This window comes from Trichechus manatus, unplaced genomic scaffold (assembly GCF_000243295.1).
Source record: "Trichechus manatus latirostris isolate Lorelei unplaced genomic scaffold, TriManLat1.0 scaffold00053, whole genome shotgun sequence".
Lineage (NCBI taxonomy): Eukaryota > Metazoa > Chordata > Mammalia > Sirenia > Trichechidae > Trichechus > Trichechus manatus.
The window spans coordinates 15,618,452-15,633,548 of record NW_004443989.1 but is presented as its reverse complement, the minus strand read 5'-3'; the positions used below and the strand labels follow the sequence as shown (position 1 = coordinate 15,633,548).

Genomic DNA, 15,097 nt, shown 5'->3' with positions numbered 1-15,097 from the left:
TCAGTTGCTCTTTCTACAGTTATTGTTATGATCATAATGGTTTTTTATTTTTTATTTTGGTGTGATGAATTGCATGACTTGATCTGGGAGTTTTAAATGAAACTTTTGTATCTGGGATAAATTGCACCTGGTTGTGGTGTATAATTTTTTAATACATTGTTGGATTCCATTTGTTGATAATATGAGGATTTTTGAGTTTATGTTGATGAAAGTTATTGATATGTAATTTCCTTTCTATTAATGAATTTGTCTGATAACAGTATTTACTTAATGCTGGCATCATAGACTGAGGTAGGAAGTGTTCCCTCTTCTTATGCTTTTTGAAAGAATTTGAAAAGAATTGATGGCAATTCTTATTCAAATGTTTGGTTGAAATCACCAGTGAAACCACCTGGCTGTTATCCTTTCTGTTTTCGAAAGTTATTGTTTACTCAGTCAATATATTTAATAAATACAAGTTTCTTTAGATTATGAATTTCTTCTTGTGTAAATTTATTAGGTTGTGTATTTCAAGGAATAGGTTCATTTCATCTAAGATAACAAATTTGTGGGAATAGAGTTGTTCACAATATCTCTTTATTATGATTTTAATGTCCATGGAAAACTCTTGAGTTGAAAGATCAGATGAAGTTACTTTCCCTACAGGTAGCAGAATAACAGGAGATGGAATCCTCTGTCAATAATCAGTAATTACACTCACTTATTGGAAGTGTGAGAAAAATAGATGAAAATAATTCTCTTAAAATTATTTGGTACTTGAGAAAGGTTTAAACCCTGACTTAAACGAGAGTTTAAGTTAGATGGCTGTTTAGAATATATATACGTATGTATGAAGACATAAATGATTTGATCACAATTACAAAATTTGAAGAAAAAAGTATTGAAAATATTGTAAGTTCTTCAGCATAGAAAAATATTACATTTCATCATCAAGAGAAATATATTAATGCTGGATGTTTTAAATCAACCAAAATGTAATAAGAACGAAATAAATCCACAGAATATTTGAAAATATTAGAAGCAAAATGAACAACCAACATTAACTTTTTTGTTCTTTAAACTGAAAAATATATATCAAACACATCTTTAGTTAAATATTTTGACAATATCATAAGTATTGTTTTATCATATGTATATGAAACAATAAATACATGATTTGTTAGATTAAATCAAAACACAAATTCAATGTTCCACAGAGAAATGAACTTAGAGTGTATAGAACCTATAGATTATAGAACAGCTGATATTGGCAATTTATTTTACTTTAGAGAGAGAGATTGGTCTCTTAATGCCAGTGTTATGTGTCTGCAAATACCCCTGTGAGGCTCAGATGATGGAGTCTGGGGGAAAAGTGAGACAGCTTGAATGGGTGGCATAACTCTATGTCTCTTTGAAAGGATGTTTTTACTGGGTATAGAGTTCTGGGTTGAACTTGTTTTTATTTCAACACTAAAGATATCATTCTCTTGTCTTCTTGCTTGTATGGTTTTGATTAGAAGTCTTCTGCAATAATCTTCCTGTTCTACTGTAAAGTATGTACCCCCACCCCATTTCAAAATTATCTCTTTATCTTTCAGAAGTTTAAATATGAAATGATTAAGTGTGTGTGTGTTTGTGATTTCTTTAAATGTTTCTTATTCCCTGTTTCTATGTTTCCCTTTTGGAAACCCTGGTGGTGTAGTGGTTAAGAGCTACCACTGCTAACCAAAAGGTCAGCAGTTCGAATTCACCGATGCCCCTTGGAAACTGTAAGGAGCAGTTCTACTCTCCCCTATAGGGTTGCTATGAGTCAGAATCAACTTGACAGCAATAAGTTTGGTTTTTGGCTTGGTGTGTTTCCTTTTGGGATTCCAATAATACCTATATAAAACTGTCATATTGCCCCTCAGCTATTGGGTGTTCTGCTTTCCACACACTTTGCCTTTCAGTTTGGAAAAATTTTTCACGCAATCTGTTACTACATGAATTTAATTATTGAGTTTCCATTTGATTTTTTTCTTATAGTCTCCATAGTTCTGCGGAGCTTACCTATCTGATACTGTAGTCTGTCTACTCTTTCCTTCAGAGCTTTTAAAATAAGTATTTTAACTTTAACTTTTAACTTGATATTTCCAATATATGTGTCATATATAAATCTCACTTTGATAATTTGTCCACAAACAATAATTTCTTGCTCTTTGGAATGCCCATAATATTGGTTGACAGCCAGCTTTGTTGGAAGGAAAATTAGACATTGGTGTTTCATTTAATTATTATTATTATTTATTATAATTACTTTTCTCCTCAGAGATGATCACGTTACCATTGTTAGGACTTTATTGTGAAAGTTTGTGTGAATCTAGTTATGTCTGCATTTGGAGTTTATTGTTTCCATGTTTACCAGAGTAAGTGTTCTCTTTTGCTGTGGGCACCAGAGACTTCATATTCATCTGGTGATACACTGTTGTTGTTGCTATTTTCCCTTTTTTCTTGGCTTTGGGTCTTTACTTTGTGCTCTCCAGAGAGAATCTGACCTTTTAGTACTCCCAGGTGCATTCCAGTTTTATTATAGTTGATGGTTGTTAGTGTTGTGGTGAGGTTTGTGCTAAGGGAGGGGGGTTTCTCTGATCTTCTGACTGAACCTTAATCTTAAGCAGGCATTGTGAAACTTGAATCTGAGATGTGGCCTTCCAAGTGTCCCCATCCCTCCTCCAGAGACCATTGTGGGTCTAGCAGGACTTCTGCTTCTCCTCCAGAAGAGACTGCTCTATATCCCATATGTCTCCTCTTCAGCTGCAGTGGTTTACCACAAGTGACCTCAGCTTCCTGTTTTGGTGTCCTCCTGAACATTAAGGGTTTCATAACTTATGGAAGAGAGGGGAAAGTGTTCTGGACAGAGTTTTGGTTGTGACCTCTGTCCCTCTCCAGTCTCTATGAGATTTCACCAGTGCCTACAGAATACAGGTACTCCTTGGCTGTGGGGACCTCACTCTGGTGTGGGACATCAGGCACATGATCAGCTCCACAGCCACCTGGCCTCCCAGATACAGCCATGAAGATTGGGACTCAGCTGAACCATCACAAGTTTTCCATTCTGTGTCACTCACAGTTTCTCTAACTTTGTGGTCCAGTGACAGTAAACATTGGTAATTTTCTACTTGGAGGTCCCCTGTGGCCTCCTCCGCCTCCTAGGGGCACAGAGCAAAGCCCATTCCATGTATTCACACAGAAAACCCCTAGTCCTGGGTGTGAGGGGGATTCTCACCACTAAACAGATCTCACTCTCACCTCATATTAAAATGTCCCCAAAATGCTGCATCAGATGTGATTATAACAAAATTTCTGTTATCCATTGTGCTTTGCATTTCTCCTGCAAATAAATTAAAGGTTGTTGTTCACACCTTTCAGAGAGATTTTCCTACGGACAAAGATGCTCATTCAATCTATGATGCAAGACTCTAGGGGAAGAGACACAGACCTTACGTGTCTCCATGCCCCCCCAACTCTGCACGGTGGGCCAAACAGTGGCTGAGGGTGTTTTGTGTGATCTGCCTGTCTGACAAGATGCCCCAAGCTGCCCTCTTCCTCTGTCATCTCTTTCCAGCAAGTGCTGCTGTGGAAGTCCCCCCAGCCACAAACACCAGTCTTCCAGGCCACTCCTCCCAGCAGCAATTGGCTTAAGGAGGACATTTGTACCATCCTGGGTCAAGCACAGACCAGGGAGGGAAGTGCACAGCAAAGTTTCCTAAAGCAGTTATAGACACAGACTACATTTCTGAATTGATGAAATTTTCCTGGGGTCACTCTAGCTCCTGTTTGTAATGGGCAGTTCAGGACATGAGGACACCACAGAGCATTGCTGTGCAAACCTCCAGAGGCCTAGCATAGGCTACAATCTTCAAAGACAGAGCAGACATGTTTGCTCAGCACCTGCAAGATGAGTCTAGCTCATAATGTCTCTTTGTGAACAAACACTTGTCCCAGGAGTGAACACACTTCTGGGTGATGCTTACATTGAGTAGATACAAAGAACACAAAGGGATTGATCTGAAGCAATGCACACTGTGATAGGTGATACTGAGGATAGCAGCTGTGTGCTATGATAGGATCTCGTGTAGTATCTCCTCAATAAAAAAAACAGTTGCCATCAAATTGACTCCAACTCATGGTGACCCCATGTGTATCAGAGTAGAATTGTTATCTGTAGGGTTTCCAACGGCTGATTTTTTGGAAGTTTACACCAGGCCTTCTTTTCTGCTGAGACACATCTGTGTGAAATTGAACCTCCAAGTTTTCAGTTTACAGCTGAGCACATTAACTGTTTGTACCACACAGGGACACTCCATCTCATTAATAGCCTTCCTTTTTTCCTCATTCAGACTGTTTGAACTCAGAGGTTCAGGTAGGACAAAGGTTAAGAATATTCCAGCAAAGGGACAAGAATGAGTTGGTTTGATAAGAAATGCTAGTAACAGTCTCGTGACAGAGTATCCTGGGTGAGCCTATGGGCTGAGTCATCATCTCCAGAGATGACCCCAAGAACACACTATATCTGCAAATGGACAGCCTGAGCCTGAGGACATGGCCATGTATCACTGTACAAGACACACAGTGACAGAAGCCCAGACACAAATCTCCCTGCAGGTAGGGGACTTACCTGCAGGGGACATTTAGGACCGTCATGCACAGGGACTAGCCAAAGGTAATTTAGGAGGAGGACCAGGAGAGGCTTCCTGTTGGGGTCTGTGATAACTTTCTTGAATAGGATTTTTCAGGAACTGTTCTTCCTTTCCTGCTCTGTCACCATCACCTCATAGAACCCCAGAAACAAGGAAGCAGACTTTGCCCTCAGCTTGACAATCTATGGGTCAAACACTGAGACATTTCCAATTCTTCTTTTGTTTGGAGAAACACAGCAAAAGGCAATCTGCTTCCTGCTCTCACAGGCACTTCCCCGAACGGCAGAAATCCCTCTATCCAATGTTCTTTCTGACTCATATATTAATTCAGGGAAACATTCATGTCGTAGCAAAGCAATGGGTGAACATTCCTTTCATGTCAGACTCAGGCTTAGTGTCCTGGTAAGGGAGACAATGAGACTTCCTTCTGGGTGCAGGCCTCTCAGTCTCCTCAGGTGGTGAGATGCACACAGTTAGGTTTGGACTTGATCTTTCCAAATATAGGTCTGCAGTGAAAAATATCACACTGGATTTCTAAGACTCAGTGTGAGAAAAAGATGTGGAATTTCTCATTTTTTAAGATTCTATGCTTAAGTGTTGATGTTATGATATAGTGGGTTAAATGAAATGTACTATTAAAATTATTCCTACCTTTTTTTTTTTTAACTGTTTACTCTGGATATTGAAAGATTCCATGTTACATATGTGGCTTCCCTTATGTTCTCAGTGAGTGGCACTGCACTAGAGAGTAGACATCACACTTAGCACAGAGCAAGGGGTCTAATCAGACATAATATCAAAAAATAAATAGATAAATGAATGAATTAATCTATACATAAATGAATGAATGAATAAATAAAAAACAAATAAAAAACTCGCTGTCGTAGAGTAGGTTCAGACTGGGCCAGAGTAGAGAGAGATCAGATAGAGAGGTTGGTCTAAATATTTTGTTTACATTTTTTAACCTTCTTCCACAAATTGTATTTGATTCCTTTGGACTATAAGGTGGGACTATTCAATGTGGTCTCCCCTACTGAATGGAGGCACCACATTTCCTTATAGGTGATTCATTTGTGGGAGGTCAAGGAGAGATTTCTCAAAGCCAGGGGCAGAGCAGCATATGGCTCTCAACTAGCTAAGTACCCCCTACAATTCCTGGGCCTCAGAGCTCTTAATTCAGCCCTTTTCTCTCCTCTCTGCTCTCTCTATCCCCTCTTGGACTCACTGTGCAGATTCTAGGCAGTTCCCCCTAGGATGAACACCAGGGAACAGTCAGTGTCTGCTTGTGAGAGCAAGCATTACAAGCATGGCACCAAAGTCTCTGCCACAAGGACTTCAACCATCTCTGGGAACAGATGCATACCCTACAGGTCATGCTGTCCTCTGCACCCATATGTGATCCCCTAGTTTCAGGGCATGGTATCTACTAGGAGATCTAGTAGTTTTCTAATTTTAAAGCACAAATTTTCATTTATAACACTTGTTTGTTTTTTGTAGTTAATGATGTTGAGAAACTTTTCTCTTAGAAAATAATCTTCTCCTTGGCAAAATGACCCTCAGGAAAATGAATATCTCCCTTCTCAGTAATCATGGACAACAATATAATTAAGCTAGAAATGAATGCAAATACAATGGAAAAAACCCAACTGCGTCTTAAACCATACTCTTTGAAATAATTAGTTGGGCCAAAGGAGGAAATCTGAATGAAAATAAGAAAGATGATGATAGAAAACATCAAAACTCATGGAATATAGTTAAAAAATGCTAAAGAGAAATGTAGAAGTGTGAGTGTAAATATTAAAAATAAATGGAAAGGCTCAATATTAATTACTTCAACTTCCTTTTCACATGGTGATTGAGAGTTTGACTGCTAGCCAAAAGTTCAGCAATTCTACTCTGTCCTATAGCATCGCTATGACTCAGTGGCAATGTTTTTTGTTTAAACTTCCTTTTCAAGAATCTGGTGAATGAAAGTGAATTAAGCTTAAGAAAACCAGAGAAAAGGAATAATAAAGATAGAAATGTAAATCAATAGTTTAGAAAACAATTATATAAAAATGTAATCCAAGTCAAATATCTGTTCATTATAAAGACTAATAAACCACTAGGAAGACTGTTTAAGAAAAAAAAATACAAATGTATCAAAGGAACAAAATATATAGACTTTGAAAAGACCCACATGGAACTGCAGAAAGAGGGAAATGGTCATTTCAGTAAATGGTCTTTGTCAATGGGTCTTATTCATGTGAGCAATAAAAGAAACTATGAACCCCCTCTTCAATCCAAGTAAAATGCTGCCATATAAATGAATATGGCAACTGGAATTTGAGTCCCTTGGATTGAATATTTAACATGCTTATTAACATGAGCAATTTGAATGACAACTTCCTTAAGTAACTTAGAAAAAGTAACCATAGAAACCTGGATTAACTCTAGTTAGATGGAAAATTTTCCATCTTAGATGGAACAATTCAACAATCACCCTGGGAGAGAGGAGAGGTTCAAATGAATAAATCTGACATAAACAATCACATGGAGGTTTTTATGTGAACATAATTTTTTAAAAATGTGTTGGGTAAAGTATCTTGGAGCACAGTTGATTGATACCATGGTGAGAGCATGTATAACTCCTTAAGAAATTGTCAAATTATCTTTTGAAGTGGCTGCACTATTTTGCATTTCCAACAGCAATAAGTGAGGGTTCCAGGTGCTACACATCCTTGTCAGTATTTGCTGTTGTCAGTATTTTGGATTTTAGCCATTCTAATAGGTGAATAGTGCTAGCTCATTGCTGTATTAATTTACATTTTCCTAATGAAAGATTATGTTGAACATCTTTTTCGTATCTTCTTTGGTGAGGTTTCAGCTTAGATCTTTGGTTCATTTTAAAAATTAGATGGTTCATTTATTTGTTCCGTTTTAAGTGTGCTTGTATATTCACAATACAAGTTCTATACAGACGATATGATTTCCAAATATATTCTACCAGTCTGTGGCTTGTTTTTTTATTCTCTTAACATTGTCTTTCACAGAGGGAAAATTTTTACTTTTGATGCCATCCAATTTATCAATGTTCTTTTCTTTCATGGATCATGTTTTTGGTGTCAAATCCAAGTTCATCCAGAATTTTTCTAATGTCCTTAAATACAGACCACATTCAAGGGATGGAGAGTTGAGCTCTATATATTTGAAAGGTGATATCTACAAAAGTCATTTGGCATTCTTATTTATGAGATATTTTTTTCTCTTATGTCTCATATGTCTTTTTTATTCAATCGTTTATAGATACCAGCATGGACTCAGAGATATTTCTTTCAGACTTTATGTTAAAATCCAATGCTATGTTATTTATGTTGTTGCTAAAAACTTCCCAGGGTTTTTAGCCATTGCCAGCCCTCTCAGGTAGGCTCCAGCCATATTACATCCATTTACTTAACAGCTCAACTACAGTGCAAATGCACAATGATTTCAGAATTTTAAACCCATACTCCTGTTGGAAACACCTTTATGAAGTAAAATGCTTATGTGCAACTCTTTTTGTTTTTAGTTGTACAGACCCTATTCATTTACAAAATTACTTAGGTTAGTATGTACTCCCCTACCCCCTTCAGTGAGGTTGTCTCATACATTTGTAATAACGTTAGTTTTTTTATATAGTCTTCATCCAATCCTGTTATTCCTGACCTTCTAAATGATTTTTAAATTTGCATACTAAGGGAAACTCTTAGTGCTGTTAAGCGCTATGGGTTTTGATAAATGCAAAGTGTTATTTATCTACCATGGTAATATCATACAAAAGTCTTCCACCACTCTGAAACATTGACTATGCTTCATCTATTCTGTAGCCCCTTCCAAAATTTCTGTCAACCATTGGTAAGCTCATCCTATCTATAGTCTTTTATTTTATAGAATCTCCTATACATAAAGTCACACCATATGTAACCTTTTCAGTCTTGTGCCTTGCATTTAAGATCATCCATGTTTTTTCATGGAAGATATTGTTAGGCTCTGACTCATGGCAACCTTATGCATATATGAAAGAAATGCTCCTCAGTCCTGAGCCATCTTCATAATCATTGATACGATTGAGCCCATTGTTTTGACTGTGTCCTGTCAAGCCATCCCATTGAGGGTTTCCCTTATTTTTTTCTCTCTACCTTACCAGCCATAATGTCCTTTTCTAGAGCTTGGTCTTTCCTGATGTTGTGTCCAATGTATATAAGCAGAAATCTCCCTATCCTCCGTTATAAAGAGCTTTCTGGCTGTATTTCTTTTTAGACTAATTTTTTTTTTTTCTTCTGGCAGTCCACAGTATAGTCAATAATCTTTTCCAAAACCACAGTTTGTATGCATTAATTCTTATTCTGTCTTCCTTTTTGATTGCACAAGTTCCCCATGAGCACAATTATGTATTCTATAATTCTTTTTTTTTTTTTTTTTGGTAATGTTATCTGTAATCTGTTATGATCCACACAGTGAAATTCCTTCATGATGTTGATAAAAAACAGGTAAACATCCTTTTGGTATTCTACGCTTTTGGCCAGTATCAATCAGACATCATCAATGATATCCCTCCTTACGTATCCTCTTCTGAATCTGGCTTGGACTTCTGGCAGTTCCTGGTGAATGTATGGCTGCAGTTGTTTTTTGTGTTTTTTTTTTTTTCTTTTTCTTTTTAATTTCATGGCTTAATAGTTCATTAGTTCTTATCACTCATAGGCCGACAGGCAGTTGTTAAAACAGAACAAAGTGATACTGAGTGGCTTACAATCAGGAAAGATGTGTGTCAGAGTTGTATCCTTTCACCATACTGATTCAATCTGTATACCGAGAAGATAATCCGAGAAGCTGGACTATATGAAGAAGAATGGGGCATCAGGATTAGAGGAAGACTCATTAGCAACCTGCATTATGCTGAAGACACAAGTTTGCTTGCTGAAAGTGAAGAGAACTTGAAGCACTTACAGATGAAGATCAAAAACCACAGCCTTAAGTGCGGAGTACACCTTAACATAAAGAAAACAAAAATCCTCACAACTGGACCAATAAGTAACATCATGAAAAATGGAGAAAAGGTTGAAGTTGTCAAGGATTTCATTTTACTTGGATCCACAATCAACTTCCATGAAAGCAGCAGTCAAGAAATCAAACAATGTATTTCAGTGGGCAAATCTGCTGTAGAAAAACTTTTTAAAGTGTTGAAAAGCACAGATCTCACTCTGAGAACTAAGGTGTACCTGATTCAAGCCATGATATTTTAAGTGGCTCCATATGCATGTGAAAGCTAGAAAATGAATAAGGAAGACCAAAGAAGAATTGGTGCCTTTGAATTATGGTGTTAGAGAAGAATACTGAATACATTCAACATTCCAGAATAACGAACAAATCAGTCTTGGAAGTACAGCCAGAATGTTCCTTAGAAGTGAAGATGGTTATACTTCATCTCATGTATTTTGGACATGTTATTAGGAGGGACAAGTCCCTAGAGAAAGACATCATGCTTGGTAAAGCAGAGGGTGAGCAAAAAAGAGGAAGGCCCTCAATGAAGTGGACTGACATAATGGCTGTAAAAATCAGTTCCAACATAGCAATGATTGTGAGAATGACATAGGACTGAACAATGTTCCATTCAGTTGTACATAGGGTCCCTGTGAGTTGGAACTGACTCTAAGGTACCTAACAACAATAAAAATATCCCATTGTGAGGATACATCACTGATTTTTTAAAAAAATTCATTCATGTGTCAAAGGCCATCTTTCAGCCTGGGCCTCCTCTGTTTGTTTCTTTCCTTGTGTTCCTTTCAGTTACTGAGGAGAGGGGCAAAGTGTATGGGCATCAAGGGCTAGAGGCACCAAGGGTTGGAGGATGGCACCTCTCATTTAATTCAGCATCCCGAACGCTGTTAAAATTCACACAGACACACATAGATACACACAGACAAACCATTCATCAAGCAGGGAGGCGTCCCTTTCCACCTGTGTCCAGGATGCCTTCAGGGACAGGTCTCAGGCCCAAATTCCCCACTGACTGGACCTGATTATGGATTGAATTGTGTCCTCTCAAAATATATGTCAACTTGTTTAGGCCATGATTCCAAGTATTGTGTGTTTGTCCTACATTCTGTGATTGATGTAATTTTCCTATCTGTTGTAAATCCTAATCTCTGCCTGTGTTTAATCGGGCAAGATTAGACTATGTTAAAGAGGACTAGGGTGGGATGTAACACCCTTTACCCAGGTCACATCCCTGATCCAATGTAAAGGGAGTTTCCCTGTGGTGTGGCCTACATCATCTTTTATCCTACAAGTGATAAAAGGTAAGGGAAGCGAGTATAGAGTGGGGGACTTCATACCACCAATAAAGCAGTGCCAGGAGCAGATTACGTCCTTTTGACCCAGGATCCGGCACTGAGAAGCTCCTAGACAAGAGGAAGATTGATTACAAGGACCTTCCTCCAGAGCTGACAGGGAGGAAAAAGCCTTCCCCTAGAGCTGATGACCAGAACTTGGGCTTCTAGTCTCCTAGACAGTGAGACAATAAATTTATCTTTGTTAAAGCCATCCACTTGTGGTATTTCTGTTACAGCAGTACTAAATAACTAAGACAAGCCCCCACTGGCAGAGCAGGTTACAGTCACTCAGGCTTCAGAAGCAGCTCTTCTTTAGATCTTAGGGAACATGAAGTCCAGGAACAGGTTCTTGGCCTTTTCCATAAATATAGGTGGGCCAACATCGCCTCCTCCCACACCCACACAGCCAAGCCTGCACACCCTAACCACCCAACACTTCCTCAGACACAGGAACAGCTAGGCTTCTGTGACTAAGGGGCTACTTGGACAACTGACCATTGCTCTTTAGAGTACCCGCCTTCTTCCATCCTCCAAAGGGACTGGAGGAAGCCAGGAGTCCCCTTCACCATGACGTTTGTCCCAGGTTTGGTGTTTAGGCCTGGCCTAAGAGCAAAAGGACAAGCCATCCTTCTTATACTCCTTCACTTTTGAAGGATGGTTTCACTGAATACACAATTTGAGCTTGTATTTTGTTTTTTAATCTTCATTTCAATCCAGTCTCTCCCTGCTTGCATGGTTTCTGATCAGAAGCCTTTCTCTAATTCCTATCTATGTTCTTTTATTGGTGTCATGGTTTGAATTATGTTCCTCCAATAATGTGTGTATCAATTTGGCTAGGCCATGATTCCTGGTACTGTGTGATTTTCCTGTATGTTGTAAACCTGCCTCTATGATGTTAATGGGGGAGGATGGGTAGCAGTTGTGTTAGTAAGGCAGGACCTTATCTACAAGACTGGATTGTGTCCTGAGGCAATCTCTTAAGATATAAAAGACAGAAGTGAGCAGTGAGACAGGGGTACCTCATACCATCAAGAAAGCAGTGCCGGGAGCACAGCGCATCCTTTGGACCAGGGTCCGTGTGCCAAGAAGCTCCTAGTCTGGGGAACACTGATGAGAAAAGGCCGAGAGAGAGATAGCCTTCCCCTGGAGCTGACACCTTGAATTTGGACTTTTAACATATTTTGACTGTGAGGAAATAAACTTCTCTTCGTTAAAACCATCCACTTGTGGTATTTCTGTTATAGCAACACTAGATGACTAAGACAATTGGTGAACTTTCTTTTCTTTGTTTGCTTTCTAAATGTAACTTTTTAAGATTTTATGCCGATTGAAAATGATATACCTAGATGTGTTTTATTTGATTTGTCTTGTTTTCTTTGTTGTGTTGCTGTGATTTATTCTGTATGTTGTCCTGTCAGCTTCTGTGATCTGTGGTTTTCTGTCTATTGTAAATTTGGGAAAACTATCAGCTATTATTACTTCAAATAATTATTCTGCTCTCTCTTCTTTTGGTATCTTAAATACACATATGTTACATCTTTTGAAATTATTCCACACTTCTTGGATGTTATGTTCTCTTTTTTATATTTTGGGGAAGATATGGACCTCATCCACAAGGATATGAAACACTTATTGTTCTTCCTAGTGGCAGCGTCCAGAGTCAAGTGTCTCAGGGACTCAGACTTGAAGGTCTGGGGATTTGAATCTGAGCATATGACCCAGTGTATTCCTCCTTGTCCCCAGGAATCCTTCCTAGGTGAAGCTTTAAGAATAAGGCCTAGGACTTATAAAGCCCTTGCACACCCTATACCTCACCTGTGCTGTCTCTGGTTACTCAATCACCCATGAATGATACTGGAGCTGGATTTGCCAGCTCCCAGGGAAGGTGCTGCAGTGTACGGGGTGCACTGATGTGACGGGAACTTGCAGTACAAATCATCTCTCAAGAGTAGAGTCAATTTCTTCAGAGAAACATCTATGAACCAGTTCTCCCTGCTGCTGAACTGCATGACTGGTGAGAACACAGCCATGTATTACTGTGTGAGAGACACAGTGAGGGGAAGGTAGAGGGAGCCCAAACACAAACCTTTCTGCAGGGAGTCTGGAAGGGATACACAGCAGGGGACCCTCAGGACCCACAGAAGAAAGGGGCCCAGCTCAAGAGCAGGTGACACAGGATGGGGGATTCCTGTCATGGCATAGGGTTTCATTTCTTTGATTAACAGTATATAACCCCTGAGAATCCTCCACTGTATCTTTTTTTTTTTTTTTTTTAGTTGTGGTAAAAATATACACTATAGATTTGTTCGGGACTTGCTGCTCGCTGGGCATGCTGGCTGAAGACTGCTCTGTAGGCGAACCATCTCAATGACCATTTGTCAATTCTTCCTTCAAGGCCGGTGCCGCTTTGGAGACTGGTGCTGGAATGAACATCCTGGCACAAAGGGTGCGAGCGGAGGATGGCAGCAGCCTCAGCAACAGCCCTCAGATAGTAACAGATGTGGATGGAATGCCGCTAACCAGAGATACTCCAGTGTGATACAGCCATCCAGTTTCTCCAAATCCACACCATGGGGGCGGGGGGCAGCAGAGATCAAGGGAAGTCATCATTAGGTTCTTTTGAGTGTGGGACTTCAGCTAGCAGGGACAGGGAGTTTGGATTGTCTCAGAACCCATTCGCTTCACTAAGCCCTGATGAACAGAAAGAAGAAAAGAAACTTCTGGAAGGAACTGTAAAAGATATGGAGGTTTGGGAATCATCAGGGCAGTGGATGTTTTCTGTTTATTCACCAATGAAGAAGGACCTAATATTTTCAGGCAGTTATTGCTATGAAATTCCCGACAAAGACTTCAGAAACTTAGTATTACGTTTTCTCAAAGAGATAAACGAAAACACAGGAAAAGCTCTAGAAGAATTCAGGGAAACAATACAAGAACAAAATGAGAAACTCAGTAGAGATAGAAGCCTTAAATGAAAAACAACTGGAAATTCCAAAGCTAAGTAATAAAATAACAGAACTTAACAATTCAATGGAAGAACATATAAGTAGAATTGAAACATTTGGGAGGGGAGTCAGCAAAATAGAAGACAAAACCTCTGACATTACTCAGTTTGAGGAACAAATAGAAACAGGAATGAAGAAACATGAACAAAACCTAAGGGTTATGTGGAACACCATCAAGAAAAACAATATACGCATAACGGGAATTCCAGAAGAAGAAGAGAGTAATAAAAGTTGAGAAAAAAATTTTGAAGAAATAATGGCAGAAAACTTCCCAAATATCATGGAAGACAAGAAGATTTTCATTGAAGAAGCTCAGCGAACTCCATATAGGTTAAACCCTAAGAGAAATACAGCAAGACATACCATAATCAAACTTTCTACAGCCAAAGATAAAGAATTTGAGAGCAGCACGAGAAAAGCAAAATATCACTTACAAAGGGGTCCCAATAAGATTAACTGCTGATTTCTCATCAAAAACTATGCAGGCAAGAAGGCAAAGGGATGATATATACAAAGTCTTAAAATAAAAGAACCATCAACCGAGAAAAACATACCCAGCAAAATTGTTGTTCAAAAACGAGGATGAAATTAAGATATTCCCAGATAAACAGAAATTAAGGGAATTCGTAACCACAAGTGCAGCCCTACAAGAACTATTAAAGGGAATCCTCCAGAAAGAAAACCAATGAAGCCAGCCAACAACCCAAAATAACAACACTTAAGAGTCGCCTGAATACATATAACAAAATAAATTTAAAATTAGATTATAGGGACTCTCAAAGTTATAATTGATGACAACATCAAAATAAAAGGGAGGGTAATTGGTATAGGTATAGAATTTTCACATGTTGTGGAAGTTAAGGCCATTTCAAGATACAACAAATCATTTCAAATGTAGTATGTTAAATTTAACTTCACTGTAACCACAGAGTAAAAAAATCTATTCACCAAAACAAAGAAGGGAAACAATAAGACTCAGTAATCACAAAAACAACAATCATAAATAACAGGGAAAAAATTTATATTTAAACATAATTCAACACTGAAGGTAAAGAGGAACCAAGAAACCATCAACCTCACAAAA

At 38.6% G+C, this 15,097-nt stretch overlaps 1 pseudogene; it reads left to right on the top strand.

The window, feature by feature from the left end:
- Positions 1-13,375: 13,375 nt before the first annotated feature.
- LOC111820858 (nucleoporin-like protein 2 pseudogene) lies at positions 13,376-14,068 on the top strand (annotated as a pseudogene).
- The last annotated feature ends 1,029 nt before the right edge of the window (positions 14,069-15,097 follow it).